The sequence below is a fragment of the Cupressus sempervirens genome, chromosome 3 (genome assembly GCF_028749045.1).
Source record: "Cupressus sempervirens isolate cs-2001-9-10 chromosome 3, ASM2874904v1, whole genome shotgun sequence".
Lineage (NCBI taxonomy): Eukaryota > Viridiplantae > Streptophyta > Pinopsida > Cupressales > Cupressaceae > Cupressus > Cupressus sempervirens.
The window spans coordinates 1004233684-1004258180 of record NC_143120.1 but is presented as its reverse complement, the minus strand read 5'-3'; positions in this window follow the sequence as shown (position 1 = coordinate 1004258180).

Sequence of the window (24497 nt, the reverse complement as noted above, 5' to 3'; positions counted from 1 at the left end):
AATTGAGTAAAGGCCATAAACTACATGTTAATCCCAAATTAACATCCACACAGATGGAACAGTTAAAAGGATTACTTCAGAGGCATGAGAAGGCTTTTGCATGGGACTATGGTGATATGAAAGGATTGAGCCCTACATTGTGTACTCATAGAATATACATTAATGAAGGTTGTCTACCACTCCAATCCTAGAGAAGGATAAATCCAAGCCTCAGAGAAATAGTCAAAACTGAATTGCAAAAATTGCTTGATGCTAGTTTCATTTATCCTATATCTGATAGTAAATGGGTGTCACCTCTGGTTATAGTGCCTAAGAAAGGAGGGAAATGGAGAATTTGTGTAGATTATAGAGAATTGAATAAGGCTACTAAAAAGTATCATTTTCCTTTACCCTTCATAGACCAAATTCTGGATACACTAGCTGGAAAGAAGCATTTCTTCTTTCTAGATGGGTATAATGGTTATAATCAAATCAGTATTGCTCCTAAAGATCAACATAAAACCACGTTTACATGCCCATGGGGTAATTTTGCATATTTTATTTTACCATTTGGTCTATGTAATGCTCTTGCAACATTTCAATGAGCAGTTATTAGTATCTTTGTTGATAAATCACATGATTGTATGGAAATCTACATGGATGACTTCACAACATTTGGAGTTTCTTTTGAAGAAGCAATGATAAATCTTGAAAAGGTTTTGGTGAGATGTTAAGAACATAATTTGGCACTAAATAGTGAAAAGTGTTTCATGCTCATGCAGGAGGACGTGGTACTTGGTCATTTCATATCTGCTCCAGGAATACAAGTGGACCTAGCTAAGATAGAGGTAATTCAAACATTGCCCATACCTACAAAATCAAAAGATGTAAGATCCTTCATAGGACATGTTGGATATTATAGGTGTTTTATAAAATATTTCAGTAAAATAGCTAGTCCTTTGTATAAGTTACTTACAAAAGAAGTTGAATTTAGTTGGACATCTAAATATGATGAAGCCTTCCTGCAGCTTAAGAAACTTTTGACCAAAGCCCCAATTTTACAAGGCCCTGATTGGAATTTACCTTTTCACATATATATAGATGCCTCTAATTATTCCATATTTGCAATCCTAGCACAAAAATCTCAAAATCTTGAAAATGCCATCTATTATATTAGTAAAAGGCTTTGTGGCCTAGAGTTGAACTACACCGTGATTGAAAAAGAATTGCTAGTAGTAGTTTATGCCCTGAAAAAATTTTGGCATTACATAACTGGTTATTCCATCTAACCTGCTATAATAGGTAGGTTAGCAAGATGGTTACTATTGTTACAAGAATTTGACATAACCATAGTTGATAAGCTTGGGAAAGCCAATGTTGTAGCTGATTATTTATCAAGAATCCATCATGATGATACTGACACTACTCTGGTAGATGGTCCATTTTTGGATAAGCATTTGTTTCATATTACTATTCAAATTCCATGGTATGAAAATATTGCTAATTATATTCCAGCCAATAAGATACCAGCACATTTTTCTTATAAGGAAAGAAAGCTGCTTGTAGAGAAAAGTTTTTGTTTCTCTTGGATAGATAATATTTTGTTCGATACTGGACCTGATCAAGTTATGAGAAGATGTGTGAGAGAAGATGAGACATATGAAATTCTACATGCATTTCATAATGAACCATGTGGAGGAAATTTTGCAACCAAAAGGATAGCTTTCAAAATCCTAACAACTGGTTATTATTGGCCTACACTTCATAAGGATGTAGTCAACTATACAAGGAAGTGTGACCAATGTCAAAGGATGGGTCGACCAACAAGAATAGATGAAATGCCTCTTAATCCTCAAATGGCATTCACACCATTTGACAAATGGGGAATGGACTTCAATGGTCCAATTGATCCTCCATCCAATGGGAAGTCCTATATTCTTGTATGCATTGACTACCTAACAAAATGGGATGAAGTTAAGGCTATGAAGTGTGCCCATGATGACAAAGTTGTTGAATTCTTGTATGAAGAGATTTTTACTCGCTATGGTGTTCCCAAAGAGCTAGTTACTAACCAAGGTACACAATTTACTTCCAACTTGATCTCATATTGATAAAATAGTATAACATCAGGCACAAAAAATCTAGTCCTTATCATCCACAAGCTAATGGACAAGCAGAGGTTACAAAATGTGAGCTGGAAAATATTCTAACAAAAATAGTCCATTTGCATCATCAGGATTGGACTAGCAGATTACAAGAAGTTTTTTGGGCTTATAGAACAAGCTAGAAGACTACTATAGGATTCACACCATTTGAGCTCCTATATGGAAAGGTGGCAATGCTTCCAATTGAATTTGAACATAAAACTCTAAGGGCAACCTTGGCATTGGATATTGACCTTCCTGTAGCACAATGAGAATGCCTTTTGCATCTTAACTCTTTGGATGAGATGTGTAAAGCCGCTTTGGAACATACTAAACTAGTACAAAAACAAAGGAAAAAATGGCATGATTCTCATATTATTAGTAAACAATTTCAAGTTGGTGATTGGGCATTATTATATGACTCCCACTTCAAGGATATGCCAGGGAAGCTATAGACATGATGGTTAGGACCATATAAAATAAGTCATGTCTTTGAGAATGGAGTTGTGCAACTAACCACAATTGATCAAGTACCTTCCAAATTGTTAGTCAATGGTCACCGACTCAAGTTATACAAAAGGCCACAAACAAAAATCTGATTTCTTGCAATAGTTCCAACAACTAGATTCAAATATGACTCAAGCACCTCTTCCTATAACCGAAGGTGTAAACCTTTTGACTATTGATCTTCAACATTAGTTTTTAGTTTGCATGCTCATAATAATATGTTCACATAAAGTTCACTTTCTATTCATTTTTCTTTCCATCTCATATCTTTATCTTCCACCCATCCACCTCATCTCATTTCTTAATCTTCCATCCACCCACTTTAAACATCATCAAATTTTCCATGTTTTCAATAAAATTTGCAAATGCTAATGGATGCTGCTGCTGACATTATTTCTGCCACCTTTTTGGTACGTGCAACAATCAACTCGATAGGTATAACATTTTCAAATTATCTTTCATTTATAAGTCCACAAATTTCATCAATTATATTTAATATTACATGAAATATATAATGGTGGCGTATGCCAGTCCCTCACTCGTACTGATCTGACAAGTGAGGACACTTGTCTAAAATTAGCAAGGGGCAGGGGAAGGTCATACTATCTAATGACATGTCTAATTATCTATGATGATTTTCTAAATCTTTGCATTACCCCTTATTAATGAAATTTTGTTGCCATTAGTACGCAAAGTAAGGCATTGTACTCCCTATTTTTGAATGATTTTTTGTGTCAAGCTATGATGTGACCTATTTAAATTTTTTTTGTCATTTGAACCCTATTTCTAGAAAATTTCCACATATACTTATGATTTACCTTCATTCAAAGCTTAATTATTGTACATAACAATTTGTTATTGCAATTAATTGCTTCCTAAAGTAAAGTAGTGTGATGAGTCTAAGGAATAACACAAAGTTTGAAGCTTGAATTCAAAAAAAAGGGGAGAAAATAGAGTAGCAGAGGAAGTGCTAAGAAATGGGTGAGAATTTGCAAAGCAGAGAGCTGGTAGAGCACATTGTGTTTCTCTATAATGTAGAAGCTATGAGAAGATTCAATGCTTATGGATGGCTAGGTTATTGTTTAAGTCTAATGGCATATGATGAAGAGGTGGCTATAGAATTTACCAGGACATTTAATAAGGGCAAAGCTTCTATTTGAGGCTTGACAGTAGTTGCAAGAGAGGAGCACATCACAAAAGTAATAGGGTTACCTACAATTGGAGAGCACTACTTGAGCACACATGACACTAGGTCAGTGAGGGCCCAATTTACTAGACCACATAACCCTCAATTGGATGTTGCAAAACAAGGATGTAAGAGGTTTTCATTGCCACCACCATACCCTAAATTAGTGATGCACATTATTAGGTATTTTACTTGTGAAGTCAAATTTTCTCACTTGCATGCACATCATTTCAAGCTACTTAGCTGTGTAAGGCATTATATTGTTGTGAATATTCTAAATTTCTTGTATAATATGCTTTGCATTAGTGTGGAGGAGACTCATAAATGGAAAGAGAATTTTGTTACTCACCATGTTTTAATTAAGGTATTAATAGAGAGGTCTCTTAGGGATGTATCCGCTTTAACATGGGATGAGTTTGTGCAACTTAAAACCCTACAACCCCAAGCTAGCCCTAGCGAACAACATAGTGAGGAAAAAATAACTCCTAGTAGTGAGCCTACAGAACAAAACATTCAAGGAGCTAAAACTAAAAAAACTCAAGGCAATGAATAAGAAACTACCCCTATTCAAGAAAATGTACCTCCACTTGTACAAGAAATCCCTAAACTTGCTACCAGCAAAGCTAAGAGGAAACAAAAATTACCAAAAGAAACTTCTGTTTAGCAAGAACCAAGTCCCACAATTGTAAAATAAAAAAGAACAAATAAGGGTCCTGCAGTAATTGATCCTACAACAGTGACACCGAAGCAGAAAAGTAGGCAAAAGGTTGTAACATAGGAAAAGACCCCTGTACAGAGAAGCCCTAGAATGAGAAAGTGGGTTTCTAAGGATCATATGTTGTCTAAAACATCCACTAGGGAATCTCCTATGCAATTTTTTTCTGATCATTCTCCCCCTCATCTTGAGATAACAAATACTCCTAATAATCTTACTGTAGCATGTGGAAAATAAATTAAAGAAAGTATAGATGATACCCTAGAAAATTTACTAGACACTTCTAGCTGTAGGGATGAAACAGTTCCTAAGTATGTTGATCCAAATACTACCTTAGTTATACATAGATCAACATGGATCAATAGTTTGGCAAAGCATCTATGGCAGGAACAAAGAAGGAGGAAAAGGGATCATGAAGGAGAAGACAACAATGTTGTCATCCTGTAGAAGCTCCTTTTTCAACTTTATGGACAATATTTGTTTACTAAAGCATTGTGGAAAGAAGAAAAGAAGAAGATGAATAATATTATAGTATCACAAAATGAGGAAATTGCAAAATTGAAAGAATAGCTAGAAAGCCAAAAATAATGCATGGACCATGCCCTTAAGCTAGCTGACCAAGCCCTTGCTTGTAGGCCACCACCTAGAGTCTATTCTCTCTGCTTAAAAGAGCAATTTCTTTTGTTTTAGTTAATGTTAAATCTCAAGAATGTGAATGTAGAGTTTAAGTCAGCATAGGAATTTTATGGGCTATATCAAAATTTACCACCATGGTAGCACTACTTATTGTGTGAATTATATGTTCATAACTTTTTTATTTCTATAGAGACTGAGTGGAATCCTTTTCTTTACATAGGAGATATACATTTAAAAGCTCTCATGTCATGAATGTCCAATGAAGTGAATTATGATAGGCAATTGAATGACTACAGAGATGAGGAGAGAGCAAAACCTTTACCTTTAAGTGCAGAAAGTAGTAAGCCAAAGGAGATGCTCTAGGATTGGTTTACATTGACCTATGGAAACAAGATTCCAATAGTAAGGGAGAAGATATTTTCTACTAGAACTAAGGCTTATGCTAAATATGAAAATTTTCCCTACTTTGCATTTCAGAGAGCCATGACTAGTGTAAGGAGTAGGTGGGTGAGACTACCTGAATCTCTTAAGAAATCAAAACCACACATCCCTATTAACTTGGAAGTCATGCTACACAGACTTCCAAAATATTTAGAACTAGGAAAGCAACCAAGACCAGAGTTGTGGTGTCCTTTAACAATGCAACCTCCAATGTTCCCATGGCCCTTGTATGATATCAAGATTGATAGACTTGATAAGTTGCAGGAAGATAATTAGAGAGAAGTGTGGAAGAGAACCAAAGGATTTTACTACACTTTTAAGAGCAACAGAAAGGGGAGGACAGAAATTGGAGAGTTCAGGTCTCTAAAAAGGAAGTGCAATGCTTGAGGACAAGCATTAGTTTGGCAGGGGGTAGATGATGAGACTAAAATTTGCCTTTATTTTGTGGTGTTTAAGATACTTTGTTGATACTCTATTTGTCTTTGTTAAAACACTTATGGACCTATGTTTACTGAACCTTTGATGAACCTATGGGGTAGAAACTATGTCATCTTTTGCTCATATTATATCTAGTATGCAGTATTTCATATAGTTATCAAAATGTGTGTTCTTATGTTTGAATTTAATTTGATAAATGTTTATTTGCAAACATGATTTGTGTCATAACTAACCTATTAATGAAGACTAAAAGATGATTAGAGGGATTCAAAAGTTAGGCATTAATAGCATTCAAGGAGAAGTGAGTGCTAAGGAGCAACCATAGTGGAGAAAGTTGTAATAGTTCTAGAAAACACAACAGTGAGTAAGGAGGAGCTATGAAGATTCATTGCCTTCTCTGCATTTACTTTGTGGTGAGTGGATGTTAAGACTTTATTATTCCCAACTTAACTTGTTATTTCTTCTTCCCACCTTTAGTTGTTCTTCCTATTTTCTCTCCTGTAGATTTAAAGCGAGGACATTTACTTTTCTGTTATGGAATAAAGTGTTGATCTGCTATATATGTAGGAATTGACCCCTATGTGTTAAGTTTTTTCTAGTGAGTAAGAAGAAAAGTTCTGGGAGTAGACTGTTAACTTTTACAGTTCTGTGTTATGTAATGAATATCTAAATGGAATGAAATAGTTTTCTTTAGCTTCTATCCTATGTTAATAGTTTAGAGAAGCCAACCAAGGGGGCCCACTTGGGAGGTGGATTAGATTAGGATAGAATAGATTTATTTTCAAGAATTAGTAGTATCTTAAGTAGAAGTAGTAAGTTCCTTCCTATAGCATCACACTCTATGAATGTTCCTGCAACATATGTGAGACCAATTTTAGTGGATGAGCCAAGTTGGAATATTTGTTATCTTTTCCATTGTATTTCTAGTATTCATAGAATTAAGTGTTTTACCTTCCTGCAGCAGTAGTGTAAGTTCTTTTCCTTGCATTTTTACTTTCATACAACATAAGCTTAGTGACTCATTAAGAGACCTAGTGCACATATTGTGTTGACCATTTCAAGTATACATCCCTGGGTTGATAAGATTAAATGCACCTCATGGTGCAGGAAATAGTCCTTAGTTTGAATATTTTATTCCTAAGCAAGGCCTAGTGCATGACTATGATACACCTATTGTGAGGCGGTTCTCTAGTAACAACAGATCTAGATCTGGGAAGGATAAAATAATTGAAGAAGGAATTGCCCTACTTGTAAGAAGAGAACCAGAGGGTAAGAGAATTTTTAAATGTTGGACTTGCAATGAGTTTGGTCATTATGCTTCTAAATGTCCTAAAAGAGAGAAAATGTATAAGAAGAATTTCAAGTCTAGAAACTAGAGATTGTTTGTATGCAAATTAAGATGATGAGTCTAAAGAAATAGTTTGGAGTGAAAGTGATAATGAATTAGGATTTGTGTCTATAAAAGAAGAAAATCCTGAAAAAGAAATTAGAGAAGAAAAATCCCTAGTTTCATAGGTTGAAAAGAAATATTATTGGATTATAGACATTCAGTGTTCACATCACATGATTGGAGACATGAATATGTTTATTAAGTTTAGAAAACTTGATGGAGGAATTGTTAGAGTTAGAAACAATGCAACTTTTCCTATCAAGATGATAGGATATATTATTCTTGATGGAAAGACTAACACTGATGATGCCTATTTTGTTTATGGATTAAAGCATAACCTATTGAGTGTTGGATAGTTGGTTAATAAAGGTTATCCATTGTAGTTCATGGAATAGACATACATTGTCAAGGATAAAGATGGTAAGTTAATTGGAACTCGTAAAATATCTAGAGGTAACATGTTTCACTTGAATCCAATAGAGATGACTTGTTTGGTTGGAAAGGGGGATAATAGTTGGTAATGGAATACATGATTTTGTCATATAAACTTTGACAATATCTTGAAGGCTAGTAGTTTATTTGTTGTTAAAGATCTACCTAGAATCATGAAGCCTACTGATTTCATTTACAAAGAATGTGTTATGGCTAAGTAGAAGAAACTTACTTTTCCTAGAAAGAAGTTCACTACCATAGTGAAATTAGAGATTGTTCATATAGATTTGAGTGGTCCTACTAGAACAAAAGGACTCTATGGTGAAAGATACTTTATGAGTTTTGTTGATGATTTCACTAGAATGATGGGGTAGCATTTCTTAAAGAAAAGTTTGGGGCATTGAAAATTTTAAGTTGTTCAAGAACAGAGTTGAGAATGACTTTGGTGTAACTATAAAATGTTTGAGATCAAATAGAGGTAAAGAATTTACTTCAAGATAGTTTAACATATTTTGTGAAGAAAATGGTATTAAGATACAACTATCAGCACCTAAGACTCCTAAGCAAAATGAGATTGCTAAAAGAAGAAATAGATCTGTAATTGAAGCAACAAGAGAAATGATGTATCCAAGACATTTTAGAGAGAAGTAGTCAACACAACAGTATACACCATGACCAAAGTTTATATCAAAAAAGGTACAAAGAAGACTCCCTATGAATTATGGTTTGGGCATACACTTCCAATAAAATATTTTAGACTTTTTGGAAGTAAGTGTTACATAAAGAGAGATGATGATATTGGTAAGTTTGATACAACAAAAAATGAAGGTATTTTCCCTAGTTTTTCACCGAAAAGAAAGCTTATAGATGTTTTAATAATAGAACTAAGACTATTTTTTATTATGCAAATGTGAAAGTGGATGAAAACTTTGGAGTTAAAGAGAGAATGTTGGATTATATTTATGATGAAGAAGAAGATAATCCTAAACATGTTAAAGATAATATTAAAGTTTTCTTTGAGACTAACAATGATTTGCAAAATGATGTTCAAATTATTGAACAAAGAGAAAAATAGATATCTAAACTACGAGAAGAAGTAAGAATTAAAGCAACAAATCCTACACTAAACCAGAATTTGACATAGAATCATCTTGAGAATCATATTATTGGAAGAAAAGACAAAGGAGTGATGACAAGAAATGGAGTACATGAGGAATTAAGTTTGATTTCTCAAATTTGAACCAAAGAGTACAAATGAGGCATGCAAGGATGATCATTGGATTCAAGCAATAAAGGAAGAATTAGATCAAATTGTAAATAACTTAGTTTAGGAACTAACCTTGAATTGAAATAATTGAATAACATGAGTGCAAAGTAAATATATGAATTCACCTTACAAAGCTAAATCTGTTGAATTGAATGTAGTGTACTCATCTTCACCAATAGATTTGGACCAAGAAGATGAAGATGAATAGCTTTAGAAGATGTATCAAAGGATCTTGAAGAAGATCTTGCTAGATAAACTCCTTCAATTGATTGAGTACTTAAATTCTTGATATTCAATAGAATGCCTAAAGGCTTGAACCTAAATGCTTGAACACTTGAATGATAGAGCTTGTGGATGTAATTTCTTGATATGATATGATTGTGTATAGATGTGATGATATGGAAAATGGAGCAAATGGAAGAATTTAAATAGAGATTAGAATCAACTAACTCTAGTAGGTCTGACTACTATAGGAGTATGTACCCGATTGTTTAAAGACCCAAAGAAAAATGACCAAAAATATAGGGCCTCCTTAGGGGCATAGTGCACCCTTGATTGGCCCATCAATGATGCAATACACCCCTAATTTCCAAGTGCACAAACCCTAAGGAGAATCTAGGGACCCCAAAATAGGTCCTAGAATCTAGAAATCATGCCCAAATTCTGACAAAACCCTACTTCAATGCAAGGATTGGATTCCAAATGGAAAGGAAAATGAAAAGGAAGGACCTATGGGAAATAGATCCTACCTCAGGTTTAACACCTTGAAAATAGGAGCTTTAAAGAGGATCTATTAGGTTTTACCCCAATTCCACCTAAGAAAAAGGATGAAAATGGGAGGAAGAAATGGAAGAGAGGGAGAACATCATGACCTCGCATTAAATAGGTATTGAACCTTTATTAAATATGAGTGCTTCCAATTTAAGATGGTACAATCACTCATGTTCTTGTTAGTGCTTCCAATTTAAGATGATTCACATCTAATAGAAATATGACCTACTTAATTTCATTTAAAACATAATAGAGGTAATTTACCTTTGAATTTACTTTTACCTCTTGGTAACCTTCTTGCAAGTAATTCTTCAATCTCATCCATGTCATTATCTAACTCTGATTCAATTTAATGATTACTAATCTTTTCTTTCTTTGAAATACCAATGGTTAGTGAAGTCTTGAAATAATTTCTAAATGTAGGAACACTATTATCAAAACTACTTAATTCAAATATAGTCAAATGACCAACTAAAACATCAAGAGTAAGATCAATACCAAACATAGCTTTGAATTTTTGAATTTTAGATAGTCTTATAGCATAAATAAGCAAGAGATTTTTTAGAACTTTACTTACAACTTCTTCATTACTAGTGACACCTCTTGTAACTTTAATAGTAATCACCACTTCATTGATTTGGTTCACATCATTTTTGCCTCTCAAACTGTTTGCTTTATCTCTCAATACATTATGATCTCCTCCATGCATAAGTTCTAGCTTGTCCCACATTTCATTATGAGTAGTAGAAATTTTGACATCATTAAGGGAAAATTTAATCTCAATAATTAGACTATTGTGTTCTCTCTTCTTGTTCATCTCTTCTACTATCATAGGAGCAACATACTAATTGTCTAGACAATGTGTAGCACTGTCTCCAATCCTATATAGATATAGCCTGATCTTATTTTTCCTTGAAGATAAATAATCCTTGTTTAGATTTAGTACCTCTCTCTTATCAATCTTTGGATCTTTTGGCCAAGTCCCTTCAAATTTCTTCCTTCAAGCACTCAACTTTGATATTAATTATTAGATAAATGGGGGGGAGGGAAGGGTGAATTATTTATATCCAATTATCCTACAAGTTTTAAAAACTCTTTATTAAAAATATACACTTCTTAAACTTTTAGATCAATAATTGGTAATCACATCAAACATCTTAAATCAACCTTATAATCTTCTTGTAACAAACAATTATCTTATTGTTCCTTACTAGACCAAGTATCAAAATAATCATCTAGCTTATACTAAGTTGCAACAACAAACAATAATCATTAAATAATAAGCATTCACACATTTCATACAAGTATTTAATGTGGAAACCTTGTACAGGGAAAAATTTCTTGGGAACTAACAACTCAAATAATTTCACTCTTCTAAAGTGAGCTCTATTATGATCCAACCTTGTTAAAGGTTACATGAAAATTTTTAGTGTAACCTTGTAAGAGGTTTTTTACGAAAACTCATCTAGAGCTTATCATTCCTTTACATTTCCAAAGGGTGCATTACTTTAAAGGACATACAAAACATTCAAAATAATGCTACCATATAGGATTTCAAAGACTTGTTAGCTCTACTCAATTAAGATATTTTATCTACTAGAATGGTAAGAAAGTAATAGTGAAATGATCTATTAGGTTTTAGCACTACATTGCTTGGTTAGATCTCTACTTTTCTCTATCTCTTTCTTTTTATCTCTACTTTCCACTTCCTCTACTTGATCTTCACAATATTGCCTCGATCGATTCACCTTTTATCTTCTTTCTTCTTCAACTTTAGCATCGATCAACAATGATCAACATCAATCAACATCAACACAACTAGAAACAAAAAAAATCTTTTTCATCCCCTTAAATGGAAAAGATTTCCATTTCATAATCTTCCAAATTTTGCAACTTATTTACAATCGTAAAACTCAAATTTAATGAATTTAGATGCTCATAAAATATAACTCCATTGTGGACTTTGTGATCCATTTCAAATTGTTAATTCTCCTTCATCAAATCTTCTTTGAGTTTCTATAGTCATTGATCTCATAACTAACTTTGAGCTTATCCTTGAAACTACTTAAACATTCTTATTTTCTATAAAACTTTAGCCCCAAATTAAATATTTTCTCAACTTGTTCTTCCTTTTCATGCTCGATGAACACTATAACTTTACTCGAACAATACATCACTTAGTTAACACTAAAATTACTTAGATAATAGTAAATTTCTTCACTTCATTGCCAGGTGCCTAGTGACAATTATAGTATCTCGCTTAATACTATATTTCTTCATTCACCATGTAATTTAGTTGATGTAGCTTGAACATGCATGATTTTTAATAATTAATCCCAAAAATTATATGATTGCAACATAATCAAACTACCATTATACTATTAGACTCTAACTTATTCAAGTACCCATTGAATACCATACTAATCAACACTCTAACTCATTGTACTTTCTTCAAATCATCTTTACCAATCAAATCCTCTTCATCAATAAAATGATATGCCACTCTACTGAATTAGTATAATGTATAACCAAATAAGGCTTGACATCAATGACAAAATAACAATTGATATGAATCTTTCACAGACAATAACCTCATTATCAGTTGGGGCTAATAGAAGCAAACAAATGAACTTGAAGATAAATATGGCATAAAACACAAAATCTTGAATAGCTAATCAATTAAACAAAGGAAACATTAAAACCAGCAAGAGAAATCCCCCATAATACAAAAAAGGGAGAGGTGACATGTAATTGAAAAGGACAACCAACAAGATTTGAATAATGAAGAACCAAGAACATTGATGGAGCATAGAAAATACATAACTAAGTCTTAAAGGGATCACCCTCTTAACACATATCATAAGCCTAATATCATAGAAGGAACACTCACTTGGAAAAGGTAGATGTAAAATAAAGGTGAACATGAATCCCCCATGACACCTTGTAATCTAGTGCATGTATAATAAGGTACAAGATGTGGTGGATCCTAAGTTTACAATGCATAGTGGCAATTTAACTTAGTACATTTGCATAAAGAAAATGTTTACAAAAATATGTTTGTAATGATTAGAAGAGACAAAAGGCTAAAAATACAAAAGAATAGCTAAAGATGATTCATCCCACTCAAAGAAAGAGATCCTAGGACCTAAAACATCCAATATATTCACCAAAGTGTAGAAATGAAAATAAATAAATAAAATATACCTAGAGAAAAATCTGGAAAAAAGTCCCATACCACTAGAAAGAACACATAACCATTTCCAATGATATAAAGTTTTCAAAAAATGGAGTCTGGATGCTCAATTTATGTCTCCTAGAGTGAAAAAAAACTCTAGATTTGATAGCAAAAAAAACCATCAAAAAGGAAAAAGCAGAAGAACTAAACTCTAGATCTGGATTGAGCTTAAAAAGAGATTTATGATATAAGATTTGTTGAAAGTTACCTCCATATGCTTGAGAGAAGGCTAAAAAATTAAAAGTACTCTAGAAGGACCCAAAAGGGGCTTGAAGGGTTGTTGATGCAATGCTAATGTTAGTAGACCACAAACTTAAAATTGACATTTGTATGGCCCTCTCCATAAAAATAAAATTCTTGAAAAAATTGTTAGAATCTTGATTCCCTAAAAGAACTGACCTGAAAATGTTTGTAGGTAGTCAGGAAATTCTTGATGGTATGTGGTTGGTGGTGCAATTTTTTTCAACTAGGCAATGATGGTGTTGGAAGGGATAGTATTGCACATAGGAAGGCAAGTCACCAAGTGATAGTCTAGTGGCTATCAATTTGTCAGGGTGCAATGCCCTTTTAAAGAAAACATCGATGATTTTTTATAGATTTTTTTTTTAATTAATAAAATTTGATTATTATTTTTTTCCACCTTGAGATACATGGCTAGGGACTTATGACATTGAGGCAGTTTTGTTTGCCTTAGAGGTCAAATATGGTCAAAATGGATAAATTTTATATAGAAATAGGGGTTTTCAAGCACTACAAACTTAGCTATGAGGTTATTTTGAGCCCAAAGTGTACAAAGAAAATTATACAATTCTTATTTATACAAAAAATATGAAAACTTTTAAAGCCTAATACCCTCAGAGCTTCAAAAAAAATCTTCAAAAAATTCAAAGAACAAGGCCAGAAATCTCTCATGAAGAGAACAAGGGAATATAGATCTAGAGCTCTAATACCATGTAAAGGTTGAGGAAAAAGAAACTCTATATATCCCAATGATCACCTACATGCAAAATTATCACATAAGGAGAGAGAAATAAAGCTATGGAGGCTAGGAGTTAAGGTTCCATAAAAGATGATTCATATTGATTATGTAAAAAAGGAGTGCAATACAATTCCCAATGATGAAATTGTAAACAAAAAATCCTTATAAAAGGATACTAGATACCCTAAAGGGGAAAATCTTAAATAATTATTAGATACCTAAGTTTAGAATTAATTTTAATTGAATAATAATTAAATAATTGATTATTAACCTCAATATAATAACTCTAATATTAGTCACACGACGAGGAATTTGAGAAAAAAGTTTAGAAGAATAAATGAGGGAAATGGAGGAAAATAAAGGTCTCAAGAATTATCCTTATTATCCAAGCCTATTACCTAGGCTAAACATGACTGAAGACTTAAATATTAAAAAATATGATTGGGTTTTCTAGCATAAAAAACATAATTGAGTTTTTGAACATTAAAAATAATGATCATTCTGTGTCGACATCAATCCATGCACACACACATGTATGTAATTAATATGTTTATATATATTGATATACCATGCCTATGTATACATGTACATATATAATGTGTGTGTGTGTGTGTGTGTGTGTGTGTGTGTTTGCATACATTAGAAAGAGGGAAGTAACATAAAGTGATCCTCCTTTCATGAATGTGCATTCAGAAGGAAGATAACCCTATAGGCTCAAGTTGGACTTAAGTGATGAATGAGAGCAATAATTGATTGATAAAAATTTGGATTATAGGGAAAATGATGTGATGTTGAAAAATAGTTTGATAGTCAAGAAATTTTGAAAAGATTCACAAAATATAAGTTGACAAAAATAGACCAAAAAGATATAGTGACTTGAAATAGAATTCCATAATTTTCTCTAACTGGAGATTTAAATCTCAATATTTTTTGATAGGTGTTGGGATTATGTTGTATTTTTCATTAGCAACAACACTTATTCGATTCTAAATGCTTACTAAGCTCATCACATAGTCTACAGTTTATATTGAGCATTCAGTGGTTATCTTGTAAGCTTAGCAATTAAGCAGTTCACACTAAACATTCTTGAAGCTACTGAGTGAATGTGCAGTTCAACTATGTTTACCGAGCTTATAGTGTTCACCAAACAAATAATGGTTACAAAGCTTTATAGTATCTACCAAGTTATCATTTTGCATGGCATGAAGTTAGTTTCTACCAAGCAATGGATGTGTAGTGTTTACCGAGTGAAGCAAGGTAAACTCAGTGTGCAGTATCTACCGAGTGACACTACATCTACCGAGTCACCAATGGCCACCGAGTTTAGAACTACTTTGAACTATTAGTATGGAACAAGCCTTAACTTCTACTGAGTGCAGACAATGTTGTGTAATGCAGTGGATGATGTGTATCAGAAGGTCACTGAGTAAGTTTAGTGAACCCATGTAATGTGTAGTTCACTTGTGTTTTGGCTGACCTTGCAGTTTTATAAATTTGAAAGGTATATATGTAAGGTGTATTGTAAGATATCGAATGTATGAAGATATATAGAAGTAATGTGAAGTATTTTTGAAGTACATGTGAAGGATTATCAGTAGCGGTTCAAGGAATATAGCAAGGTCAATACAGAGGCAAAAAAGGTATATCCATCACATAAAGTGATCAGTGCATAAAGGATCTTATCAATAATTAGTTGTAAGTAGATCCACTATTTCATCTTAATAGGTGAATCAGTTTCTAAATCCTCTAACAAGGTAGACTTAACAGTCTTTGTACAAATCTCTTAACTAAGTGCATACTTCATTGTATGTTTGTAAATCCTCTAACAAGGTGGACCTAGCAGTCCTTTGTGCTCCTAACAAGGTAGGTCACTAGAAGTGGTCAATGTAAGCCTTAACAGGCCAACTTTATGCTACAGTATTGAAGTTTTTTGGGTATCATCTCCACCCCAATTTTACTTTCTATTTGGAAGGTTTCTGGTTCACCAAAATATTGTGTTCTTCTATGTGATGAATATTTTATCTTTCAGTATTAATGCATGCAATAGCATAGATTGATTTGTGGTAAATTTAAAAGGAAGAATTTTCAAATTTACTGATTCACCCCTCCCCTCTCAGTGACTTTTCATATCTTGAATATTTCCAACAATTGGTATTAGAGCATTGTGTTTCTTAGGATAAAAGTTTGACAACTTGAGCAAAGATCTAAGGACAAATGGAGATATTCAAACTTAACAAGGTAGTTGAAAATGAAAAGCTAGATCTAGAGATGGCCATAGTTCAACTCAAAGAAGCAAAGGAGCATCTTTCCCAATCCCCAAAAAGAAGGAAGGAACTTGCAAGACAAATGGATGACCATCAGTATGTTGAAGAAAAGATTGAAGACTTTTTCCCATCAAGCAGCTCAGATGAAGCTAATGAGGCAATCAAAGAACTCCTAGCAAAGAATGGCTCTCTGCAAGAAGAAGTAAGGAAACTCAAAAGAGAACAAGAAATTCAATCAATCAAGCTATGTGAAATTTTGGAACAAAGGGATAAGGAAAATGAAGACTTGGAGGCAAGAAACAATGAAGAACGGAATCAATCTAATTAGCATGAAGACCTCATTGATCAGATCACTGGAGCAAATGAAGAAATTAAGATTCTTAAAGCATAGAATGAAAGAATAAGAAGTGATCTAAATTATGAAAGGAAAATTAATGAAAGAATAATGAGAGAACTGAGATATGAAAAGAAAATCATTGAAAAATTGAAGAATGACCTAAATACTGAAAAAAAAATCAATGAGAGAATGTTGAAATCACAAGAAGATATGAATCAACTAAATCAGCGAAATGAGTAGAATCTTCATAGGCAAAAAGGTAAAGTAGGACTGGGGTACAATGAAGAACAAGGTGAATCTTCCAAGAAAGGTGCAAAAAGGAATGAAAAACCCTCTTGCAATCATTGTGGGAAAATTGGTTCTACATCAAACAAATGCTAGAGCAATGGGAAAGAAAAATTCAATGGAATATGTTACAATTGTAATCAGCATGGTCACAAAGCTAACGAATGCAAGGAGAAATCAAAATTTGAAGGTAAATGTCACAAATGCAAAAAACATGGTAACAAGGCATCTCAATGCATATCCAAATCATTCAATCTAGCTGAAAAACTTGTAAAGGAAATATTTGGATGGGACTATAATACCTGGTGCAAATGTCATTATTGTGGAAAATATGGACACATTGGCATAAATTGTGCAAGGCATCACCTAAGAAAGGAGGCTACTACTATAATGTGTTACACATGCACTAAACTCGATCATATAGCTAAAAATTGCATGAATATAGGTAAAGTTGAAGATGAAAAGAAAGCAAGGGCTGACAATATAAGGAAATAAATGAGGTAGCAATGGATTCCTAAATCTACTGAGGATACAAGCTCAAATCATGGAAGTGAGGTCACTCAAGAAGCGGGTGACTCCATCCCCTCAAACTAAATTCCTAAGAATGTGTTGGAGCTGTACTTAGCAAGAAAATCATAAACAGTTCCAACAAATATGAGGAATGCAAATGATCCAATCAGTATTCTAGATACACCAGGATCACAAAAAGGTTATCTTTTGTTGAGTTGCATCAGACTCCATCAAGAAAAGTTGGTTGAAGACCTTACCGAGTGAGGTTGGGAGTAAAAGGAATTTGGTTCATCTACCAAGTTGATACTCTTGCTGAGTTAGGTTAGTGGATGATAGTCTGTCATGCACTACATTAGTATGGTACCTTGCATTAATGGAAAATTTTCATCAAAAAGGGTAGAATTAGACTTCATTTTTCACCGCATCTTTAGTATTCTCAGAGTAAAGAGATTTCCAGGTGCACTCAAGAGATTCCAAATGATTTCAAGTGAATTTGTAGCTAAGGAATTTGTTCAAAAATTTCCATCACTTACTCAGCAGCAATGGCATCTAGAAGCACCAGTAATAGCAAGGCGAAAAGGGGATCAAAGATGTTGGTTAAGGGTGTAGAGTGGAAAGTACCAAATTTCAAGATAGTTCCAGCAGTGGTGGAGGCACTCGACCCTAATGGTGTGCAATCACAAATTCCACCAAAGGTACTTTTGAGAAATGATATCTACACTCATTTTAAATGTTCAATTCAAGAGATAGGAACCCTAGAAATGGATAGTTCTTTAGAAGAAATGTGTGTTGATGGCTCATTAAAATTTGAGCACAAGCATTTAGAAACAAAAGGGTTGACACACATATCACACCTACCAAGAATTTTTTAGATAAAATGGATTAGGTATATTCTTAGCCGTGTTCATAATGGTCAGTTATGGTTGGAGCAGCTTGTATTGATCACCAAAAAGATGATTCACAAGATTACTGGCCTTCCCATTCTGACCAAAGAAAAAACCACCAAAACCCTAGGTTGGGATGAACTCCAAAAGAAAACCCTAGCTAAGTGGGATGGTAGAGGTTTGAAAATTAGCACTATTACTAATGTGGAGTTGAGGTTTGGAATTCATGTTATTGCCCACAAAATTTATAGTTCCAGTCATTTAAATAGTGTGCCATGTGAGGTAGTGGACCTAGCATTCAAAGTCGTGAAGAAAAACATTGAGTTTGACCTATCAGAGCTACTATTGAAGCAACTAAACAAGAATATGGACATCATCAGGTCATCAAAGAACAATCCCTACAAATTTGGTTCCTTGTTGATGTGTCTTTTCTTTTATGTGCAATAATTCTTTCCATCCAAAAGTTCTATCATGTGGAGAAAGGATGTTGATATTTTGTATCAGATAAATGAGTTCATTGCAGAAATGGGTGTAAACTTTGATAGTATAATGGACAATTATTTTGAAGACTTCAAAGAAAGAATGAACAAAAATTTCAAGATTCCTTTTAAACATGTAGAGGATTATAAAGATGATGTATGTTTCATGGTAGACTATGATAGTGTATACATTCAGGAAATCAAGCCCTGAGTTGCATGGGTGAAACCTCTCCCTTATGAGGTCAATATTGATGAAACTAAGGACATCATTGAAGCACTGGTAAATGAGCTTGTAGATCCCAAGCAACTAGTCTTTGGCACATATGATGAGGCAAAAGCCAAAATTGAATTGGAAATCAAGCTAGCTCAAGAAATCAGCAAAGGCAAGAGGAAGATTGCTAAGATGAAAACTGCCACTGGTCCCTTAATGCTTACCAAGGGAAAAGGAGAAGATGAAGAAGAAGACGAAGAGCAAGGATCAGAAAAAGAGGTAGAGCTAGTTAAGAAGAATGGGAGGGTTATCATTACTAAACCTCCAAAGGCCTCCATAGCTATTTTTACCAAAAGAGGCAAAGGTAAAGGTGAAGTAATGTTTAGTAAGCCCCAACTTACCTTCCAAGAAAGGTTGAAATAGATGGAAGAGGGAGCTGGCATCACAAACTTCAAGGCTTTAAAGTTTGAAACTAAAACTAATGCTGAGAAGATGTAGATTGAGGAGCTAGTACACCTCAAAATGGGAAAATGGAAGTATTCCCCAAACCCAATTGCTCCTTAGATCTCAAAAGAATTGTTAGAAAGATTGTAGCCAAGATGGGAGTTAGTTGCACAGACAGCCAAGGACATCTATGAACAATCCTTGAGGAAACTATTGCCAAATCTTACTGAGGTAGAAGAAAAGGCAACAATGAAGGATAATGAAGGTAAAATTATGATTAGATTCCACGCATATTTGATTTTAATTAAGGACATTGAGCATGTTGTAAGAGATGCAACAAACATGTGGAAGAATATCTATCATCTATATAAGCCTAGTGATGATCTAGTTGAGATCAAGGATGATGATGGTGATAGTGATGATGAAGAAGATGATAGCACTCCATGTGCTACTATTGATGTTGAAGACTATTAGGCCCTAAGGGCTGATGATGTAGAGAAAGGGGAAGAAGCTAAAGGGGAAGACAAGGAGGAAGTGGATGAAGAAGATTATCTAATGAAGATTGTAGTAGAAGTCATTGCTTCCCTTCCTCACTCTCCACCTAAGCCAACAATATCATCAGGTTTGGAGTCAGCTTCAGTAGGATTGATTGTATCTACATTAGAAATATCATCTGCTCCTACCACCTCACAACTCAAGGTATCTTCAATGGAAGAATCAGTTACTTCATCTAATGAGTTTCATCCCTCTTCATCAGCACCCAAGCAATCCATCACAGCAATGTCCATAGCTGTCAATTCCATAATTGTATCAACTTCTTCTACACCATGTATAGTAAGTCTGCCAGTTCATTCTACAATTTTGTTTACCACAGCTTTAGTTGCACCAATTTTTCTTCTAGTTAGTTCTTCAATTGTAAATATTCCAACTTGTACATTACCTATTGGTACATCATTTTTGGGAGGCACATCAATTTTGGATACAGTTGGTACTTCTCTCAGTTTTCCTCTAGTTGGACCAATTCAAGTACACCAACTATTGTTTCTATTTCTAGATCCAAGGAAGTAAGCACTGAAGTAAAACCAAAGACTCCTCTAAAACTTCTACTTACTAGTAAGGAAATTGATGAAGATATAGACTTGGATAAAGAAATTGTTAGCCCTGAGATAGATTTGGACACAGCCACAACCAATGAAATGAGATTGGTCAGTTAGCTTTTAGAGCAGAAGGCAAGGAAAAAGCATCTAAGAGAAGAGAGGGACAAAGAATTTACAATAATTGAGAATGCCAAAAATATAATTACTCAAGCTATAGGTGTTGATGTTGATCCATCTCAACACATTTTGTTAAAATTAGAAGAGGTTGTAAATAAGTTCAATAAGGACACTTTTGGCCAAGAGAAGCTCATTGAAAAGGAAGAGAAGAAATTTTACAATAAGGTGCTTGAGCACATTGCTCAACACATTGCAATAAAGTAGGTAGAATTATCCACAATTTTGAGCAACCTTGAGTAATCCTTTACAAATGTAACATTACTTTTTGGAAAGATTTGTGATGTTACTGAGTATACCAAGGATATTAATGAAAAATAAAATAAAATTGATGTGGACATGAAAGCTAGTGCTCAAAAGTTACAGCTTGCCCTAGGTCAAGCTCATCACATCACATGAAGGTGAATTTTTTGTCAGAAATGCAGGCAGAGCTACTCAGAGTAGAAGCCATGATTAGGTCTACACTGATTGACATCCAAAATATTATCCTTCTAGTTATGGACCAAATGCAAAAACATACTACTTATTCAAAAATATTGATCCAAGACAATAATTTTTCAATGACAGATCATATGATTGAACTTTCTACAGAAGTTCAAGTGGCACTCTCCACCTACAAAATTTTGCAAGATAATTGGGATAAGACATTGGCTCTTATTCTTAAGGTACACTCCAAGTTTCTATCACATTTTAGTGTCTCTATTTGAATTTATTGTATATAATCTTTGGCATTATTGTCAAAAAGGGGGAGTATGAGATGAACAAGGAAAGAGAACAGGGGGAGTACTTGTGGAGAAATAAGGAAGAAAATTAATTAATATATGTATAGATAAAAGCTATATGTATATATATATACATATATATATATATACATATGTATATATATATACATATATATATATATATGTATATATATATACATATATATATATATATATATATGTATATATATATGTATATATATATATATATGTATATATATATATATATGTATATATATATATATATATGTGTATATATATATATATATATATATAATGCCATATGTATGGGGGAGATATGTAAGATATGTATATATAGCAGCTTTACAAAGATCAATTTTGAAAAATCTAAATCTAAATGTTAGTGAACATAAGTTTTCTCTCATAAGTGTTTTTGTCACTAATGCCAAAGGGGGAGATTGTTGCCATTATATTGTATTTTTCATCAGTGACAACACTTATTTGATTTTGAATGCTTACCGAGCTCATCACTCAGTCTACAATTTATACCAAGGGTTCATTGGTTACCTTGTAAGCTTAGCAGTTAAGCAGTTCACACTGAGCATTCCTGAAGCTATCGAGTGAATGTGCAGTTCAACTATGTTCACTGAGCTTATAGTGTTCACTGAACAAATAATGGTTACTAAGCTTCATAGTATCTATCAAGTTATCAGTTTTCATGACATGAAGTCAGTTTCTACCGAGTGATGGATGTGTAGTGTTTACCGAGTGAAGCAAGGTAAACTCAGTGTGTAGTATCTACCGAGTGACACTACATCTATCGAGTCACTAGTGGTCACTGAGTTCAGAACTACTTACAATGATTAGTATGGATTGAGCCTTCACTTCTACTAAGTGCATGATGATGTTGTGTACTGTAGTGGCTACCATGTATCAGAAGGTAACCGAGTCAGTTTAGTGAACCCAAGTTATTTACTATTGGGCCGACTTTGTAAAGTGTAGTTCACTTGTGTTTTGGCTGACCTTACAGTTTTGTAAATTTGAAAGGTATATATGTAAGGTGTATTGTAAGATATCGAATCTATGAAGATATATAGAAGTAATGTGAAGTATTTTTGAAGTACATGTGAAGGATTATCAGCAGTAGTTCAAGGAATACAACAAGGTCAATACAGAGGCAGAAAAGGTATATCCATCACATAAGGTGATCAGTGCATAAAGGATCTTATCGGCAATTAGTTGTAAGTAGATCCACTATTTCATCTTAACAAGTGAATCAATTTCTAAATCCTCTAACAAGGTAGACTTAACAATATTTGTACAAATCTCTTAACAGAGTGCATACCTCATTGTATGTTTGTAAATCCTCTAACAAGGTGGACCTAGCAGTCCTTTGTGCTCCTAACAGGGCAGATCACCAGAAGTGGTCAATGTAAGCATTAACAGGCCAACTTTATGCTATAGTATTGAAGTTTTGTGGGTATCATCCCCACCCTAGTTTTACTTTCTATTTGGAAGGTCTTTGGGTCACCAAAATATTGTGTTCTTCTGTATGATGAATATTTTATCTTTCAGTATTAATGCATGTAGTAGCATAGATTGATTTGTGGTAAATTTAAAAGGAAGAATTTTCAAAGTTACTAATTCACTCCTCCCCTCTTAGTAACTTTTCATATCTTGAATATTTCCAACAATAGGAACAAAACAAAATCATTTTTTTCCCTAGGAATAAGATGCCTAGGGAATTGTGTTCATAGGAGTTTTGCTTGTAATTTTGGCAATTGATCTTGTAGATTATGATCTTTTCAAAAATGTTTTGACAATTGTGCCTCCTATTCCTACACACAAAAAATTGGAGAGAAAAGTTGTAGAAACAAGGTTTCCTTGTCCAAACCCCTATTTTTGAATCATCACTAAAAATGAAATAAATTTACATAAAGGGAAGATTGTTGCTATTTGATATAAGCTAGATCTAAATAATAATCATATTATACTTTGATAGTGCAATGATTTTTTAAATATAATCATAAGTATTAATGCAACAAATAACTCCACAAAAACCTCAAAGGAAATTATGAAATAAATGCCTTGCACCATGAATGTTTTAGTTTACCATAATTCTTTATGAAGAAGAATAAGAATGCTTTGAATGCTTAAAGATTAGGATGCCTGAATTGATATGATCTTCTTGTGGTATAATTTTTTATTGTAATTATGTGTTGAATGAATGAAAATGAAGACATTTATATAGAGATCAAAAAGTAAAATCACCTTTGGGTTAACCTAGAAATATAATTGTTACCTATGGGACATACTTTGGGAAGTGTGAAACTATATAGCTCTACATCTAAAATTTTAGGCCAAAATGTAAGGACAAGGTACCCATGAGGTTACACATTCACTAAAGAGGGTACATAGTAAAAAATGATTATATTCTCACCAAAGTTCAATGAGATTTAATAAGAAAAAAGTAATATGTTTTAGTTTTTGAAAAGATTTTTCACATGTAGACATGAGATCGATAGATGTGGAAAATATTCCTTGAACTTTAAAAATGAGCTAAGACCCATTTTAAAGTGAGGAGATGAATGATTTAAAGTACATACTTATAATAATTAGCCACAATAATATTTTGATAAAAAATTAATTGATGGCTCATAATATTAGTTTAATCTAATAAATGTCCAATGACTACTAGGAGACTATGAAATAGATGTGGGAACCCTAACATGATAAAATTGGGATAAATTGAGTACCTAATTATAGATGCTAGTTTTTTAGGACAATACAACTTGCAAGAGTATATTTATAGATATGTATGTAAAATATATGTGTATGTGTGTAATTTCCATTTCAAATTATATTTTCTATTAACTGGGAAAGATAGGCCACCATGTTTAGTTGATGATGAAGTTTAAGAATTGGGGAAATGTATTGGGAGAAGTAAAACTATTGAAAAAATCATCCACT